The following is a 20434-nucleotide window of genomic DNA, read 5'->3' as shown; positions in this document are numbered from 1 at the left end:
CTGTAATTTACCTGACCTCCTTACCACCTGGATCTCTGTTCCTACATTTTCCCTTTCTTTGATATTGATATTATTTTGATCTTTGATTGACCTCCCTGCTCCTTTGAATTCGTTGTTGTAGTTTTGGTCTGCCCTGGACTTTGCTATCTTTCATCTGAGTTTCAGGTGTTGTTGACATGCCTGTCAATCTCTAGTTGTTGTCTGTTCTTGTTGGTTTTCAGTCCAAAGAACTCCCTTTAGGAAGTTTTTACAAGGTTTGTTTGTATGGCCAGACCTGCTGTCTCTTGTTAGGTAAGGCAGGAATAAAGGGTTCCACCCAGGTTAACTTTAGGGCTAAGTCCCAGAGTCAGACGTTGTGAGAAGCAGCCAAAAGATTAGCTTGTGGGACCACTGCAGCTTTCAGGGATTTCCTGTTTACACCATGGGAAAATTATACCCTGTGGGTGCAGTGCTGGACCCTTTTGGTGGTATGCTCCCACCCACCTGAAGGTGTCTGGGCTGGGCAGAGAGGGTGCAACAGGGGATAGGAGGAAAGAAAAATGAAAAAAGCCATCACACCTCTTTTTCCAGACGCTACTCTGTGGTTTTAGAGCTGTATCAGCCTGGCTGTGGCCCTACTCTCTGATCTCAGCCCAGGCTGAGGGGCCTGCAGGCAGTGTCCAGATCAATTCAGAAATCATGTATTTCTGCCACAGTCAGATTTCTCCACCGGTGGGCCCCCAAAACTGATGCTCCCCACTGTATATTTGATCTAAAGCACTGAAACTGTTCCATCAAAGCACCTTCTCTGTTTTTCTTTGTGCCTCCACTGAAGAGCTTCCCCTGCCTCTATCTGCTTCTCCTACCCCCAAACTGGAAGGTCTCTTCATCTTCTTTTTATGTTTCTACATCATTCAATATTTTGCCCATAGAATCCTTCAGTATTGCAATCTGAAGCTTGAATTTTCTCTTCAAACTTTTCAGCTTGAGAAACTCTCAGTGTGTTCTTTTGTTTCCTAACTTCAAACCTTTGCACATTTCATTGTAGTACTTGTCCTTTTCTTCTTGAGCTGCCCTTTAAAATTTCCTGTCCAGCTCCTTTACTGCCTCATTTATCCAGTTGCTTTGTCTTCTCTATGCTCAAGAGAAAGTTCTAGAGTCTCTTCTGAAATTCATTTTTATCTTTTCTTTCTTTTTAATGGTCTTTTGCTGTCTTCTTATATAATATTGTTGATTCATCCCACAACTCTTCTGATTTGTGGTCATTGGTGTCTAATACATTAAATCTGTTCTTAGATGGTCTCTAAATTCAGATGGGCTATATTCAAACTCAGAGTCCTGGTGTGGTGCTATGGGATAAAGTACTGAAATTCAAGGATGATTTGAGCCACAAGATCATCAGTTCAAACTCACCCACCACTCCTATTCAGTTGGAATCAACTCAACAGCACTTAACAACAACAACAAATATTCAAACTTATATATTGACTCTCATGGACTTGTTTTAACTTCCTTTAGTTTCAGCCTGGACATGATGGTTTGTTTCCAGTTGTTCTTGTTTTGGCTGATGATATTGAGCTTTTTCATGGTGTCTTCCTACAGATGCAGTCAGTTTGACTCTTGTGGATCCATCTAGTGAGGTCCATGTAATGTCCAGCAGCCTTTTGCTGCTGTTGTTAAATGCCTTCAAGTCAGTCACAACTCATAGTAACCCTGCATAGGATCTGAGAGGCAGCTGGTAGGGTTGAACCACCAACTTTCTGGTTAGCAGTCTGATGCTTATCCTATAATGTCTCACCAGGATTTTTAAGTTGTTTAAATATGGTATTTGCAATAAATAAATCGTTGGTCTTGCAGAATTCTGTCATGTGATCTCTAACATCATTTCTGTAACCAGGTCCATATTTTCCAACTACTGATCCTTCCTTTTTGTTTTCAACTTTCATATTCCATTCACCACTAATTTTGATTATCAAATGCATTTTGATTGCATGTTTGATCAATTTCAGACTGAAGAAGTTGGTAGAATTCTTCAGTTTCTTCATCATTAGCTTTTATGGTTGGTGCATAAATGTGAATACTGGTCTTTCTTGTAGGCATATGGATAATAGCCTATCATAGATAGCATTATATTTCAAGATTGACCTCGATGCTGTTTTTAACAGTGAATGTAACACCATTCCTTTTCAATTTGTCATCCCTGGTAGAGTAAACCATAGGATTATCTGATTCAAATGGCCAGTTCCAGTCCATTTCAGCTTACTAATGCCTAGCATATTGATTTTTTTGCATTTCATGTCATTTTTTGACTTTGTATATTTCACATTCTGATTATTAATGGATGTTTGTAGTTGTTTCTTCCCCTTTTGAATTGTGCCTCATCAGTAAAAGGAAGATTTTAAATGCTTTGCTTCAGTCACATCATTTAGATTAACTCTACTTTGGTTAGGCTCATCTTCCCTGGTTGTTTTTCGAGTACGTAGCATACTGAGGGTCTTATCTTCTGGCACTATATGTTACAATGTTCTGATATTCATGAGGTTTTCAGTGGCTAACCATTCAGAAGTGGTGTGCTTCTCCTTCTTCCAAGTCTGTCTTAGTATTGAAACCTCACTGAAATTTGTTCACTATGGTGATCTTACTGGTAATTAAAATACTGGTGACATTACTTCTAGCATCACATTAACATACAAGCCACCACAACACAACACACTGATGAGTAGTACACAATTTCTCTGTTGTTGTTGTTATGTGCTGTGGAGTCGGTTCTGACTCATAGCGACCCTGTACAGGGTTTCCAAAGCTGTAAATCTTTATGGGAGCAGAAAGCCTCATCTTTCTCCCATGGAACATCTGGTGGTTTTGAACTGCTGACCCTGAGGTTTGCAGCCCGATTTGTAATCACTATGTTGTTAGGTGCCAGCAAGTCAGTACCGACTCGTAACGACCATATGCACAACAGAACAAAACACAATTGTTGCTACATTTGAGTCCATTGATGCTGCCACTCCATCTCATTGAGGGTCTTCCTTTTGGTCTCTGACCCTCCATTTTATGCATTTTAAATATTAGGGGGAATGTTCTGATAAAGATAAAAAATATTTGCTAGAAATATTTTTTATTTATATTTCTTAATTTATTTCATAGCCTAAAAGTGGCCTATGAGTTATGTGTTGTAACTGTTGCTAGGGAAACTCGCTTTTTAGTGAGCAGCAATTTTTCAAAGCAGATGCATTTCCTCTTTAACTAATGAGTGCGTAAATGGTACCTCTGTTGCTTTTTGCCTCCATATTTTGGAAACAACTCGAACTATTTGCTTAGGACAGCAGACATCTGCTTTATAAAACTGAAGCATATAGACTCCTAGAATGTCTTATTTATATGCATCTTGTGCTGTATATTTCAAAAGCACATTTGCTGCTTTGCATTTTCTTGTTAGAAGACATTTTACACCTGTTAATGGCAGAAATAATTGTTTAAATTAAGAAAGAAAGAAAAGAAAAAGCACTCTTTAAAAGGCTTCACTATGTATGATTGCATTGTACATTTCATTCCCACAAATCTTAGGGCAGAGAAGAGAACTTTTCTGATTTGGACTGGGAAGGGGACTGAAGTCATACTGCATAATGGCAAACTGAATATTGTTATGCAAAGGTGGGTGGGAGCAAGGCTATTTCAAAGGCAATAACATTTCCTTCCAGTTCACCGATCCACTAATTTCTATTCACTTTAAACTGTTCCAGTATTTTTCAGAGAGAAAAGCTATTTTCTACCATTTGCACTGTTCTAATCTTTGGCTCTGAACAAAATCTGCCTCAATAACAAGGAGGTATGGTCACCCTCCTGCTTTAGTGGACAGCTGGCAATGGGTCCAAACACATGCAAATAAGGCACATAGCTATTTCCATAAAAGGTGGAGCCCATGCCCTCTAATTATACTCTCTGGTTTTAGACGAAGGAGGACAGATTTTAAAAATTAGTGAAGGCCAGCAAAGGAGGGCAGCAGCTTGTATAACATGGATTATTTTAATAAAGGACGTGTCCACATTTTATAGTATCTTTCTATCTGAAAGTATCCAAGTATCCTCTTTTAGACATTATGGAATCCTGAAAGTTTCTAAATTTGGTGACCTTTTACACTAGTGAAATGAAAGAATACTATTATAGTTATGAGAGAGTTTCACTTGATATGATTATATATGACTTCTTTAAAAAATCATTTATTCTTTTTTTCTTGGAAGTTTTATACTTCTTAAAATATCTTTAAAAGGGATTAAAGCATGATTAGCTTTGGGTATATTATGTGAATAGTTTTCAATATCAGTCAATTTAATTTCAAGCTTTAAAAAAATTTAAAATAAATAATACCGTGTCTTAACTAATGCAGTTTTAAGCTGAACTGGCATTGTGTAAAGAAGAATGGGAAGGAATGTCTTGTATTTTAACATTTCTTATATACAAATTATCAGGGGGATTTTAAGGTACACAGAATGGGAGTCAAATTTTCTATTTTGAATCCAGTATTAATAGAGATGATAATAAGGGCTTTTCCTGTGAGTTTGGTGAAGTTATTATCCCTTCTCCCCTTTGTCTATTGAGAATATAAATGATCTGTTTCTAATCAAGTGTCCTGAAGTTCTGGTGTGGCACTGTAGGCTAAGAACTCAACCACAAGGTTGGTTTGAACTTTGAAAGGTTGGCAGTTCAAATTAATCAGCTTCTACTTGGAAGTTTTACACACGGTTGCTATGAGTTGGAAGTAACTCGATGGCACTTAACAACAGCTAGTAATTGTGAGCTTTTTCTTTTCTTCATTCAGAAATATGTATCAAAAAGAAGTATATATTCTGGTGGGCATTAAAAAAAAAAAAAAAACTGAAGTTGCTGGGTAGTGCAAATGTTTAATAAAATATTGGCAGTTTGAGTCCAGCCAGAGGTGCCTTAGAAGAAAAGCCTGGAAAATCAGCCACTGAAAATTCAACGGAGTAGTTTTACTCTAACATACATATGGTCAACATGAGTCAGAGTTGACTCAATGCAATTGGATTTTTTATTATAACCAGTACAAACATGTAGTTGTATGCCATGATGTCCTGAAGGTCACAGACCCTAGCAATTACGGCACCATTTTATTATTTTAAACTCATTATATTTTAATTGGTTAGGATATTTGATTGTTCTTCTTAAACATTTTCCTGGAAATGAATATCTTAGTGGGAGACAAAGGTATGAATGAAATAATGAAATGATGATGAAAAAAAGTGGATAAGAAAATTATGGGAGGTGTGACGGCATCAGATAACAAGTGCTGATCCAGTCTGGTTAGTACTGTGGGAGAGAAGACGAAACAAAGGACATGTTTACTTAGGGAGTAACTTTTGAACTGCTGTTGCTAGTTGCCGTTGAGTTAATTCTAACTCATGACAACTACATGTGTGCAAAGTAAAACAGCTCTATATGGTTTTCAAAGCTGTAACCTTTTGGAAGCAGATCCTATGCTTGTGTTTTGAGGTGACTCTGGATGGGTTTGAACTGCTAACTAACTACTAGTCTAGTTCTTACCCATTTTTTCCACCCACCTGAAAAATCCAAAAGGCCAGGACACAGATGGCAAGAGTAGAGTCAGTAAGATAAGGTGGGTTATATAGACAAGTATTACAAAACGGGATTTTGTTCATTCTGTAACCTCTTTATTTCGTTCAGTTGTTATAATGATTAAAATTGAAATTTCTTTTAAAGTGGATTTCAGAATATGATCTCAGAACCTAGATGTAATTGGAGTAGACCACTGCTAGGACCTGACTCTTGGAAGCTGAACCTACCTCAGTTTATCAACCCAAAAAGCTCTACTTTTATTTGTGCCAGCATCTATTAAAACGGACACTTAAGTGAAGGTTTCTTTCAATAAAAATTTTGAAGAGTACTGTTCTACAATATGATTTTTACTGTTCATCTTTCTATGGATGTAATTTACTTCAATTTAATGAATTTCTCATAGCTGACTACATTAAGTTGTTTTTAATGCTTCAATAATGGTGAAACATTTTGTTAAGAATTTTTTTGTGAAAATAACTGATTCATTCCTTAAGAGTGTAATTACAAAGAGTGAAATATCTAGGTCAAAGTGTGTATTAGTTATAATTGTTGTTGTTAAATGTTAATTATTTGGTTCTGACTCATAGCAACCATGTATAGGCTTTCTGAAGTGCAACTGGTGGGTTTTTGAATGATTGACCTTGTGGTTAGAAGTCCAATACTTATCCTATAGCACCACACCAATATTATTATTAGTTATAATACTGCTATAATGCATAACAAATACCCTCAGAATTTAGTGTCTTAAAACAAAACTAGTCATATGAAGAGGCTTTAAAAAGTTAATGAATAATGTGTATTTTTAAAAAAAATGATGTGTGTGGATTTCCAAAAGTTTTACACCAAAATTAACTTGCACGGAGTCCTGGTGTGGCGCTGTGGGTTAATGTGCCAGACTGCAAAGCCGTTTGAACTGCAAGGTCAGTGGTTCAAGCTCACCAGCTGCTCCTCAAAAATCCTATACAGGGCTTCTATGGGTCGGAACTGACTCAACAGCAGTCAACAACAAGAACAACAACAATGTGTAAATCCTTACCACTGGACCAATAAAGAACATTTTTATCAATGGAGAAAAGATTGAAGTTGTCAAGGACTTCATTCTTCTTGGATCAACTATCAACACTCATGGAAGCAGCAGTCAAGAAATCAAACGACGTATTGCATTAGGCAAATCTGCTGCACGAGACCTTTATAAAGTGTTGAAGAGCAAAGATGTCAGCTTGAGGACTAAGGTGCATCTGACCCAAGCCATGGTATTTTCAATAACTTCATATGCATGCGAAAGCTGGACAGTGAATAAGGAAGATCATAGAAGAATTGATGCTTTTGAATTATGGTGCTGGAGGTGAATATTGAAAGTGCCATGGGCTGTCAAAAGAACCAACAGATCTGTGTTGGAAGAAGTGCAGCCAGAGTGCTCCTTGGAGGTCAGGATGGCCAAATTTCATCTCTCATACTTCAGACATATTGTCAGGAGGAACCAGTCACTGGAGAAGGATATCATGTTTGGTAAGGTCAGAGAAAAAGAGGCAGACCCCCAATGAGATGGATTACCAAAGTGGCAGCATCAATGGACTCAAATGTGGCCACAGTAGTGAGACTGGCCCAGGATCGGGCAGTGTTTCGTTCTGCTGTGCATAGGGTCACTTTGGGTTGGTACCGACTCGATGGCACCTAACAACAACAACAGATTCTTATATCTGAACAGGATCTAGTTTGAGGCACTAAGAAAGATAAAGCATCAATTTGAAAAGAGACCCTTATCAGAGCTACACTAATTCTACTGAAATTGAAGCAAGAACAAATATCAAATTTATGGTGGTGTGGGTGGGAGAATGGTGAAATCACTAACATTCTATGAAAAATTTGTGAGAACAATGCTCCAAATAAATCAGCAATTTACAAATGGATATCTCATTTGAAGATGAAGCACTAAGTAGTAGACCATCCACATCAATTTTTGAGGAAAAGAGCTTGTTTATGGTCCAACTGACAAGGACTGACAAATTAACAGTGAAACAATAGCCAATATTATAGACATCTCAGTTGGTTCAGCTGCAGACAAGACCAGGGTTTTCAGTGGAAATTTCAAACAAGTGGGATCAAGAACCTGGAGCATTTCTTGAAAGAATTTTAACAGGAGTTGAAACATGGTTTTACCTGGATGATCCTGAAGACAGCATAAGTAAAGTAATAGCTACCAAGAGGTGGAAGTGGTCCAGTCAAAGCAAAACCAGACTGGTCAAAAGCAAAGGTCACAGCAACAGTGCTTTGGCATGCTCAGAGAATATTGCTTGTTGATTTCCTGAATGGCCAAAGAATGATAACATCTGCTTATTATGAGAGTGCTTTAAGAAAGTTAGTCAAAACTTTAGCAGAAAAACGCCTAGGGAGGCTTCACCAGTGAGCTATCATGATGATACTCCTGTTCATTCCTCGCAGCAAACAAGGGCAATTTTGATGAGAAATCATTAGCTTTCCACCTTACACTCCAGAATAGGTTCTATCTGACTTCTTTTTATTTTGTAATCTTAAAAAAATCTTCAAAGGGGACTACTTTTTGTTTTCTGTTAATAATGTAAAATGACTGCCTTGATTTGGTTAAATTCCTAAACCATTAGTTATTTAAGGATAGACTAAATGACTGATATCATTGTTTATAAAAGTGTCTTGATGAATCTTAGTTTGAGAAACAAAACTTATATTAAAATTTTTTTACTTTTTAATTCCATTGTTCTACAAAGTTTTTGAAGTCTGCTCATATTTTATTGGATCATAAATTCAGGGGTGACTTTGTTGTTGTTACTAAGTGTTGTCGAGAAAGTTCTAACTCATAGTGATCCCTGTGTAGGGTTTCTGAGGAGCAGCTGGTGGGCTTGAACTGCTGAACTTGTGGTTCGCAGTCCTACAGTGCCACACCAGGAGTGAGTAGACAGGGTCATTTGTGAGGTTTTAGTCAGATGTTGTTTGGAACTGCAGTCCCTTGATATCTTGACTAAAGCGAAAGATCTTGGTGGCTCAAGTGGATGGCTGATAAGATGGTAGTGACTATGTATGGGAAGGCTTTGCTCTCTACATGCATTTTTATAGCATTACTTTCTATAACTTTACTTGAATGTCCTTATGCATGGGGGCTGAATTCTCTAGAACCAAACAAAGAAAGCAAGGCTAAATCTGCAATGCTTTTATGAAATTACCAAGTTACTTTTTTCTTGTTTTACTAGTTACTGTGATAGGCAGAATAATGCCCACCCCAATCCATCCCTACCTCCACATCCTAAAACACAGGACCTGTGAATATGTTAACTTACATTGAGGAAAAGACTTCACAGGTGTGATTAAGATTAGGATTTTGAGACAGGGTGATTATCCCATGCTATCCAGGTGGAATCATATAATCTCAGGGGTCCCTATAAGTAAAAGAAGAAGGCAGGAGAATCAGTTAGAGAAGGAAATGCTGCTAAGGAAGAAGATATTGGAGTGATCTGATTGCTGGCAGGAAGAAGGCCGCCATTCATGAAACATGGGAAGTCTTTAAACCCACTGTTTAATTCAAGTTAAGTGAGACTCAAAGCAACTCTATAGGGCAGAATAGATCTACCTCATAGGGTTTTGAAAACTGTAAATCTTGTCTGAAACAACTACCACTTCTTTCTCCCACGGAGCAGCTGGTGGGTTTGAAACACTGAGCTTTTGTATAACAGATGAGCTGTTCAACCACCGTGCAACTAGGGAGTTTGGAGAAGTCTTTAGAAACTGCAAAAAGACAGTGAAATGGAATCTTCTCTAGAACCTTCAGGAGTGCAGCCCTGCTCATACTTTGATTGTATCCCACTGTGTGATCCATTTTAGACTTTCTATTTGTAGAAGTGTATGATAACACATTCTTATAATTTTAAATTTGTGGTAATTTGTTACAGTTATTGCTGTTGTTGTCAAGTGCTGTTGTGTGGATTCCAACTCATAGTGACCCTGTTTAGGATTTCCAAGGAGTGGCTGGTGAGATTGAACTGCTGACCTTGTGGTTCAAACTGACCATGCAGTCCAGCGCATTAACCCACAGTGCCACACCAGTCACAGGAAACTAATACAGTCATGCAGCCATGATTTGTTGTGGGAGTGAACTACACAAATAAATATGCTACCAGAGTGCCTTAAATAAATACTAGGAGGCAAAAATCATTTGGAGCTATCTTGGATGCTGTCTACCATGAAGGACCTATTATTTATTTATTTTTAAAAGTGTTTATTATGAATTGAGTGATAGTTTACATGGGAGAACATGGGTTTTACACTCATTGTTTCATTGCAATGATTGCAATCTCCGCCATGCATCATCATTCAACAGTATTTACTTCTATTCTGTGTGTGTGTGTGTTTTCAGATGTACACAAAAACACTCAGAAATATATTATCATTTAAACAACAAAAGGGCATATTCTTCAAGCCTGCCTTCTGGCTGCAAGTACACAGCCTTTCTTTTCCCATGAGTCTAGAGTTCTCATCTGCTCTCTCTATGTCCTCATATCTGCCTCCATCTCTGGAGTCGTTGCTTCTCTAGATAGGATACCACATTCTGCTTGCGCTCTTCTCCCTTGATAGTCCTAGGGTCCTCTGTTCTTGGACTGTAAGATTAATTACTTTTTGTTATAGAACTTCTACCTGTACTGTGTGACAGTCACAATTAGTCATGATAACAGTTATTCACTACTGAATTATAAGAGTCTTATCCCCATTTCTTTTCACCATACCCGTCTAGACAAGATGAGAACTATTCAGTGGGAATTGTGCCTTCCCCCTCACACTCTGAAACTAAACTCTCTTTTGAAAACTTGTAAGCCAGTCACTTTATACCACTCCTCCCCCATTTTAGGTAGCCAATGTCTAAGTTGCCTGTCCCTACCTACCCTTTTTATTTTATTTTAAAATTTCTTCTAGTCAAGTTCTGATCATCAAGCCATAGAAACTAGGTTGAATGGGTATTATCTACAAGTTTGGGCATTCTTGTGTGTCTCCCCTCACTTCATATCAGCTGGATGCTTTACTCTCAGCTCTAGCCCTCTGTGGCTATGAAGGACTTATTTTTAAGGTTTTGATTACTGTCTCATTAAAGATTATACAAATCTCTAGAACTAGAAATTTGTATAAATATATATTCTATGAAATCAGAGAAAGTATTATACAAATGATCAATCTTCCCAGTTTATGCCTTTTTTTCATAACATAGAGGGAAACTAGATTCTTTATTAGTCCAGGCATCTTTTCTTCTGTCATGGTGGGAAGAACAGTAGAAAATGGAAATTCTACATGTGAAGGACCTATCCTTATGCTTATTGAAGCCATTTCCTTTCCCACCACAATTTATTCTGGCCCCAATAAAAGTAAATTTCAGTTGAGATTCCATAAAGATAGTTTGACTCAACAGAATTTGAAGTCAGAATTTAAAGCCAAGAGATTTTCAAATATAGCAGAATTTTCTCTCTTCTCTATTATGAAATTTGTCTCTCAACCAGATGAATATTTTCATACTGTTTTAAAAAGAGAAGCTTGAAATAAAGACATAAGTGTGTGTGAGGGGAAACAAGTGATTTACATAGCAGCTAGGGAGAGCTTATTCTTTGCAGAAGGCAAAGTGCCTGCTGAGGAGATAAATGCTTATCTTTGGCTCCTTGTTGATCATGCCTAATATCTGAACGTGTTTTCAGAATGCTGACATTACAAGCTTTGCCCATGGTGAATGAGGAAAGACATTAGCTTTGTTCCAGTGGAGTATCTACTGCTCAGTGGACAAATGCTGACCTGGGGTCTTTCTTGTTTTGAAATCCCCCCTCCCCCTGTACTACCATCCTTTAAAAATTAATTAAACAAACAGAAAAAAGAGATGTGCCAGTAAGCAAATATTATTTCCAGCAAGGAAGTCCCAGGCTATTAGTATGCTTTCCCAGACTTTCTCTAAAAAAACTCATTGAATTTGTCAGTAAAAGGTCTGTAGTTCAACCTCACCAGCCACTTCTCAGTGGAACTGACTTGATGACACTTAACAACAACAGCATAATTATTTTTTTAAAACGTTAGGAAAGCAATCCCACAAACAAATATATAATTATGTAATGAAGGGAAAAATTTTTAAATGTATGTAATGTTCAGGATGACACAAACACATTTTAGTGGTTAAGGAAGAACTTCCAAAGAAGTAATATGTCTCTTATAACCTTAAGGGTGCATAGTTTTGAGATTTTAGTACAATTTAGCACTTTTCTCTTTCCCACTTAAGTTTTGAATCAATTGAGAAAGAGGCACAGAAGCCAGACAGATGGCGAGCAATGTCAACTTTACTACAGATACAATTTAGGATGTTATCAAATGAGTTTACTAACAACACTCCTATGAAATGAATTTATGTTTGAAATATGCACGTAGAGTTGCAGGCCAGGACACACCTTCACTAAAGCTGGAGTTGGGTGTAAAATAAGGTCTGAATTAAGTATACTCAATCCCGTCTCAAAAACAGTCCAATCAAATAACACACTCGTTGTCCTAGGGGAGAGGAGCAATGGACAAAAGTTAGGATAGGCAAAAGGCCATAAAAATCATTATGGATGTTCTCATGAATGGAAGCATGAGGATTAGGGAATTTGCTCAGCATATAGGTTGAGTAAGTATGGTGAAAGAATACAACCCTGTCACACACCTTTCTTAATTTTAAACCATCCATTGTTCCCATGTTCTGTTTTAACAACTGCCTCTTGTAGAGGAGGTATTTTGGTTTCAAGGGTGGGTAGAGGAGGCTGTGGGTGAATATGCCAGACTGCAAGGTTGGTTTGAACTGCAAAGTTGCTATGAGTTGGAACCGACTTGATGGTACTTTACAGCAACAACAAAGAGGAAGCCTAGGTATTGTAGTGGTTTATGAGTTGGGCTGCTAGCCGCAAGGTCAGTAGTTCAAATCTACCAGCTGCTCCATGGGAGAAAGATGAGGCTTTCTGCTCCTGTAAAGATTTACAGCCTTATAAACCCAATACAGGCTCACCAGGAATTGAAACCAACTCCATAGCACACAACCACCACCATAGATGAGGCATTAGTGGTTAACAGTAAAATTCTCACCTTTGGTGCTGGAGACTTGGGTTCTGTTCCTCGCTGATGTGCAGCCACTACCCATCTGGCTTACATGTTGCTATGAAGCTGAATAATTTTCATTGGAGCATCTAAACTAAGACAGAGTAGGGAAAAAGGCCTGGTGATCTACTTCTGAAAAATCAGTCAATGAAGATGCCGTGGATCACAATGGTTTAATCTGCAATCTGGGTAGCCTTTTGTTCCATGGTACATTGATTGGGTTGTCATGAGTGGAGAACAATTCAAAGGTACCCAACAACAAAGCTTGATGGGATTCCCATAAGGGGATGGGATAGAGAAGAGTGCTCCAGGCAAAGGAAACTGCATAGCGCCTTCAACCTCTCCTGGCTTATTTTTGTCTAGCATTTACATTTGCATAATTGCTTTGTATTGTTCCAGCTTCCGAAGAAGTGGACTCTCCTTCTATCTTTTTTCCTCACACAGTTCAGTGAAGTCTCAGAATTCAGATCCCCTGTGTTCAGTGCACTTACCCTCTGTCCTCCCACTGTCCCACACAATGTGATTCTACTCTCATGCTTCCTGATACTGCTGTTTATATGGCTTGTGTGGGAGGGAAGCTATAAACAGGCCAAGCTGCGAGTCCATAATTATGATAGTTTCATTAGTGGTTTGAGGTCAAGATTGCAGAATGTTAGAATTTGTACCAATGAATTTAATATATTTAGGTGGGTGGTAAAGGAGATTTCATTATATGCTGTGGCTGTCTCATAGAAAGAAATTGTCATTGTCTGTCTCTCCTCCCCCCCCCCCCCCCCCCCGACTTTCTAAAGCTTTTAAAGAAACAAGCTGGAAAAGTGGGAGGAGAAGTGGGGGAGAAAGTTTTCTTCTCAGGAGCACATGTGACAAGTCTTTATCTGATACCTTTTGCGTACATAGTGGGAATCTGTCTTAAGACTCTTATTCTTAAATAAAACAATAGATTGAAAGCTTGTCTATTTTCAAAGCTTCCTGAAGAACTATCTATGTTTAATGCTTTAACGTGGTTTTATTGCCCTAAATTAAATTTTACATAGTGAGAGCTCAGATGAGGCCTCACCATTCTGAATATTTTTGAATGCATTAGCATTCACAGTCCCAGCTTAAAACAGGCAGTTTTAAGGGATGCTTGCCTGCTAGTGACAGAAAGAAGAAACCTTTTTTCAGAATGATAAAAAAAAAAATCTATCAACAGGCTATATGCTAGAGGGGACAGTTGGGACAGTAACAAAGCATTTGCCATTTCAACATTCTTCACTTTTAAAATTCAGTTACATTAATTTTGTTCGTCACCATTATCTACTTCCTGATTCCCTTACATCACCCTAACATAAGCTCAATGTCCCCTAAACTCCTCCCTCCCACCTGCTCTGGTAACCATTGATCAAGTTAGCTTTGTATGTTGTTGATTTTAGCTACCATTGAGTGATCTCTAACATGACTATTCCATGTACAAAGTGAAATGAAATGCTACCTGATCCGACACCACTCCCACAATTTGTTGGAAATTGAACTGTTACGATCTTCCATGAAACTTGTTCACAACTACAGCAACATGAAAGCTGCCACTAACAGATTATGGCTGTGTATAAGATATTTTTGCTGGGAATTGAACTTTGGTCTTCTACATGTTGTTGTTGTTAAGAGTTGTCGAATTGATTTGGACTCATAGCAACCCTGTATAGGATTTCCAAGGAGCAGCTGGTGAGCTTGAACTATCGACCTTGAGGTTCAAAGCAACTTTTTTTTTTTTCTTTTAAATTTTTATTGTGTATTGAGTCATAGTTTACATGGGAAAACATCAGTTTTACACTCATTGTTTCACTGCCATGATTATAATCTCCTCCATGCCTCACCATTCAACAGTACCAAACAAACTTTGCAGTCCAGTGCATTAACCTGCAATACTACACCAGGACTCCTTGGTCTCCTACATGGAAGGCAAGAATTCTACCACTACTCACTAGAGATGAATATGTTGTTGTTGTTAAGTGCCCTTGAGTCGGTTCCGACCCATAGCAACCCTGTACAGGGTTTCCGAGGCTCTAAATCTTTATGGGAGCAGAAAGCCTCATCTTTCTCCTGTGGAGCTGCTGGTAGTTTTGAACTGCTGACCTTAAGTTTCGTAGCCCGATTCATAACCACTAGGATACCAAAGCTAAATCCCTTCAAATTCATGCTTCCAGTGGCATGGGTTAGAAAGCAAGCAGAGCACCTGCTATATATCAGTCCCTGCTTTCTCCCATTTCTTCTATGTTTAACCTGCAAACCTGTGCCTATATCCAGAAATGGGCTAATGAATTAAACTACTAAAGTTTGAGTTGCTAAATTTTCTGATTTTTTTTTTGTAAAAATTAGATTTTGTTTTAACTCTAGTGTCAATGATGATAGTAAACTGAGTTCTTAGAAATACATCAAGAACTTTTCTTGACCAATAGATAATCATTCTCATTCGAAACTTCTTTTATTATGGCTTTTCCATATTACAACTCCTTTTTCCAGCTCATATCATTGCTAATTGTTGTGGCTGTTGCTAGGTGCCATCCAGTGGGGACTGATGCATAGTGACCCTATGCAGAACAGAATGAAGGTTGGTCCTGAGCCAACCTCACAATCATTGCTATGCCTGACCCCATCAATGCCGCCACTGTGCCAGTTCATCTCATTGGTGGTCTTTCTCTTGTCCTTTGACCCTCCACAGTATGTCCAAAGTATGAAAGATGAAGTCTGGCCATCCTGACTTCCAAGGAGCATTCTGGCTATACTTCTTCCAACATAGATCTGTTTGTTCTTTTGGCAGTCTATGGTACTTTTAATATTCTCCTCCAACACCGTAAGTCAAATGCATCAATTTTTCCATGATCTTCCTTATTCACTGCCCAACTTTCACATGCGTATGAGTTTATTGAAAATATCATGGCTTGGGTCAGGCACACCTTAGTACTCAAATTGACATCTTTGCTCTTCAACACTTTAAAAAGGTCTTGTGCAGCAGATTTGCCCAATGCAATATGTCATTTGATTTCTTGACTGCTGCTCCCATGAGTGTTGATGGTTGAAGTGAGCAAAATGAAGTCTTTGACAACTTCAATCTTTTCTCCTTTTATGTGGATGCTGTTTATTGGTTCAGTGGTGAAGATTTTTGTTTTCTTTACATAGCCTTACATACTGAAGGCTGTGGTCTTTATTTTCATCAGTAAGTATTTTAAGTCTTCTTTGCTTTCAGCAAGCAAGGTTGTATCATCTGCATATCACAGGTTGTTATTGAGTCTTCCTTCAATCCTGATGCCATGTTTTTCTTCATATAATTCGATTTCTCAGATTATTTGCTAAGCATACAGATTAAATATATATGGTGAAACTCTGGCACAAACTTTTCCTAATTTTAAACCATTCAGTGTTTCCTTGTTCTGTTTGAACAACTGCCTCTTGTCCATGTACACGTCCTCATGAACACAATTAAGTGTTCCAGAATGCTCATACTTTGCAATGTTTTCCGTAGCTTTCCATGATCCACACAATCAAAAGCCTTTGCATAGTCACTAAAGCAGAGGTAAACATCGTTCTGTATTCTTTGCTTTCAGCCAAGATCCATCTGAAGTCAGCAATGATATCCCTCATTTCACCTCCTCATCAGAATCTTGCATGAACCTCTGGAAGTTCTCTATCAAGGTATGGTTGCAGCTGTTTCTATATTACTTTTAGTAAAACTTTACTCTCATGAGATATCAATGATATTGTCTGATAATTTTCACAGTCTATAGGGTCACCTCTCTTTGGAATGGTCACAAATACAGATCTCTTCTTGTCAGCTGACCAGGTAGTTGTCTTCCAAATTTTTTTGCATGGATGAGTGAGTGCTTCCAGTGTTGCATCAGTTTGTTGAAAGATTTCAACTCATATTCCATATGGTCCCAGTGCCTTTTGCTTTGCCAATGACTTCAATGTGTCTTGGACTTCTTCCTTCAAGATTATTAGCTTTTGATCATATGCTACCTCTTGAGATGGTTGAATATCAATGATTTCTTTTTGGTACAGTGACTCTTTGTTTTTCTTCTGTCTTGTTTTGATGCTTTCATCATCATTCAATATTTTTCCCATAGAATCCTTCAATACCTCAAGTTGAGGCTTGAATGTTTTCCTCAGTTGCCTCAGCTTGAGAAATGCGGAGCGTGTTCTTCCCTTTTGGTTTTCTAACTCTAGATCTTTGCACATTTCATTGTAATATTTGACTTTGTCTTCTCGAGCTAACCTTTGAGATTTTCTGTTCAGTTCTTGTACCCCCTCACTTTTCCCAATTGCGTTTGAATCTCTAAACTGGAGAGCAAGTTTCAGAGACTCTTCTGACATCCATTTTGTTCTTTTCCTTATTTCTTGTCTTCTTAATGACCTTTTCCTTTCTTCCTGTATGATCTTCTTGATGCCATCCCACAACTCTTCAGTCTTTAGTGTGCAATGCATCAAATCTGTTCTTCAGGTGATCTTTAAAGGCGGGATATATTCAAGGTCATATTTTGGCTTTCATGGACTTGTTTTCATTTTATTCAGCTTCATACTGAATTTGTGTATTAATGGTCTGTTCCACAGTCTGCCCCTGGGCTTGTTTTGGCTGATGATATGGCGGTTTTCCACCGTCTGTTTCCACATATGTAGTCAATTTGATTTCTATGTATTCCATCTGGTGAGGTCCATGTGTATAGTCATCTTTTATGTTGTTTAAAAAAGGTATTTGGAATGAAGAAGTCATTGGTCTTGCAAAATTCTGTCATGTGGTCTCCAGCACCATTTCTATCACCAAGGGCATGTTTTCCAACTACAGATCCTTCCTCTTTGTTTCCAATCTTGGAATTCCAATAATCAATACTGATCAATACATCTTGATTGCATGTTTGATCAATCTCTGACTGAAGAAATTGATGGAATTCTTCAATTTTATCTGGCTTTATTGGTTGGTGCTTAAATTTGTATAACAGTGGTATTAACTGGTCTTCCTTGTAGGCATATAGATATTATCCTATCACAGACAGCGTTGCACCTCATGACTGATCTTGATATGTTCTTTTTGACTATGAGTGCAACACCATTCTTCAATTTGTCATTCTCAGTGTAGTAAACCATGTGGTTGTCAGATTCAGAATGGCCAATACCAGTCCATTTCAGCTCACTAATGCCTAAGATGTTGATGTTTATGTGTTCCATTTCATTTTTGACAATTTCCAATTTTCCTGGTGTAGTGCTGTGGGTTAATGTGCCAGATTGCAAAGCCATTTGAACTGCAGGGCCAGAGGTTCAAACTCACCAGTTGCTCCTTGGAAACCCTATACAGAGTTGCTATGGGTCGGAACCGACTTGACGGCACTTAACAACAACACAACATCTATCATACATTCCATGTTCTGATTATTAATGGGTGTTTACAGCTTTTGCTCTTTATTTTGAGTTGTGCCCCATCAGCAAAGGAAGGTCCTGAGGGCTTTACTTCATTCATGTCATCATGGTCAACACTTCTTTGAGGAGGTAGCTTGCGTTTTGAGTGTCTTTCAACCGGAGGGGCTCATCTTTTGGTACAATATCTGACAATATTCTGGTGCTCTTCATCATGTTTCAATATTCAGTAATATGCTGACAGTTTTCCACTTCTATGCATATGGTTTTCAGTGGCTAAATATTTGGCAGTTGTTTGTCTCTCCTTCTTCCTAGTCTGTCTTCATCTGGAATATCAGCTGAAACCTGGCCACCGTGAGTGACCCTGCTGGTATTTAAAATACCTGTGGCATACCTTCCAGAATCACAGCAACACACAAGTCACTACACTATGACAAACTGATAGATGAGTGGTAGAACACTGCAAATATTCCTGCACTTTTTCTTTCAGGTGACTTTTCTACAGTGTAGCTCACTATTCCTATGATGGCTCTGAAAATTTTAATTCATTCAAATCCATCCTGGGAGGGATGTTTTTTTGGTAAGGACCAAGAAGTAGGTGTTCCGAGCAGTACATTAAAAGGGGATCATTGTTAACTCAGGTACTCCTGGGCACATTTCTAAGAAATTTTGCAAATATTGAAGAGAAAATAAGATTACACAGACCAAATAAATTTGTTGATTTATTCATCCATATATGGAGTGCTAGATATTGAGCTAGGTGCTGTGGGGAAAACAGAGATGAATAAAACATTGTCTATGTCCACGAGGTCCTTACAGATTAATGACACAATGCAACAACAGTAAGCATATGCTATGATAAAGGATACAGGATATGGATGTGATAAGGAAGCTCAGATAAGGGAGAGATTCCTTTGTTTAGTAGAATCTGGGAAAGCTTGATGGAAGTATGTTAAAGAAAAATCTGGATTACAATGTGATGGGGAGAGGATTGCAGAGTGATAGCATAGCAAAGAATAGGCAGCATTTGGGAATTCACGTGTTTTGAATGTACTGAAGCATAGGTTGTTGTTATTGTTGTTAAGTGCCATTGAGTCAGTGCTGACCATAGCGACCCTGTATAGGGTTTCTGAGGAGCAGTTGGTGAGCTTTAACCACAGACCTTGCAGTTCAAATGGCTTTGCAGTCTGGTGCATTAACCCACAGCACCACACCAGAATCATAGGTTACAATGATAATAATAATGAAATTATTTATTGATACTAGTATATACATACATTGTATGTACACAATCTTATAATATAGGCATTATCATTCCCCTTGTGGATGAAAAGGAACCCTGGTGATGCAGTGCTTAAAGCATTTGGCTACTAAAAAAAAAATTGACAGTTTGAAACCATCAGCTGCTCTGCAGGAAAAAGATGAGGCAGTCTTCTTTTGTAAAGGTTACGGCCTTGAAAACTCTATTGAGCAGTTCTGCTATGTCCTACAAGGTTGCTATGAATCAGAATCAACTTGACTGGCATGGATTTAGTTTTTTGTGCATGGAAAAGATAATCTCAGATGAAGCATCTATCTTGCCTACAGTTGTTTATACGATAAGTGGTAGCACTGGGAATCAAATGCAAACCCGTCTGTTTCAAAAACTTGTGTTCTTACTTCTGTACCACAATAGTCAACTTGTATATGAATAAAAAAAAAGTGATTTAATCATATCTGGGGATCAAACAGTGAAGTCTCAATTTTATGCAGTAGAATATGTAGGGACAGAAAGAGGAGAAAGTTCAGCCAAAGGGACATAACTTCACTTCAGGATGATTTTACTTTATCATTTGAGTTCTCTACTGTAAGTTCCATGTCTAATTGAAAGACACAGGTAAGGAAAAACTATGTTTTGATTTAAGAAGACCTGTTACATAGGGTGCTTCACTGACAAAGGAATGCTCATAGCTAGATGATGCTATAAAACATTATGATGATGATGACAATAGGCAGATAGCTCTCTCTACTGAATGCCAGAAACAGGCCAGACCTTTTATATAATTTCTGATGCTCACAGCTACATGTAGCACAGTTGTGTCATTTGTCACCTTGATGTAGTGGAAACAGCACAGGTATAAAGCCAGAAAGCCAGAAAGAAAGCCAACCAAACCCATTTGTAGTTTTTGAACTCCAGGCAAATTATTTAATATTAATGAATACTTATATCTCTATCTGTAAAGTGAGTAAGCATATTAAGTTATAGAGTTGTGAATATTAATGTTAGTAGAAAAAATGGCATCATGATGTGGTGCTGTGGGTTAATGTGCTGGACTGCAAAGTCAGTTTGAAACCCTATTCAGTGTCGCTACAAGTTGGA

The sequence above is a fragment of the Chrysochloris asiatica genome, unplaced genomic scaffold (assembly GCF_000296735.1).
Source record: "Chrysochloris asiatica unplaced genomic scaffold, ChrAsi1.0 scaffold00193, whole genome shotgun sequence".
Taxonomy (NCBI): Eukaryota; Metazoa; Chordata; class Mammalia; order Afrosoricida; family Chrysochloridae; genus Chrysochloris; species Chrysochloris asiatica.
This window is presented reverse-complemented; position numbering follows the sequence as displayed.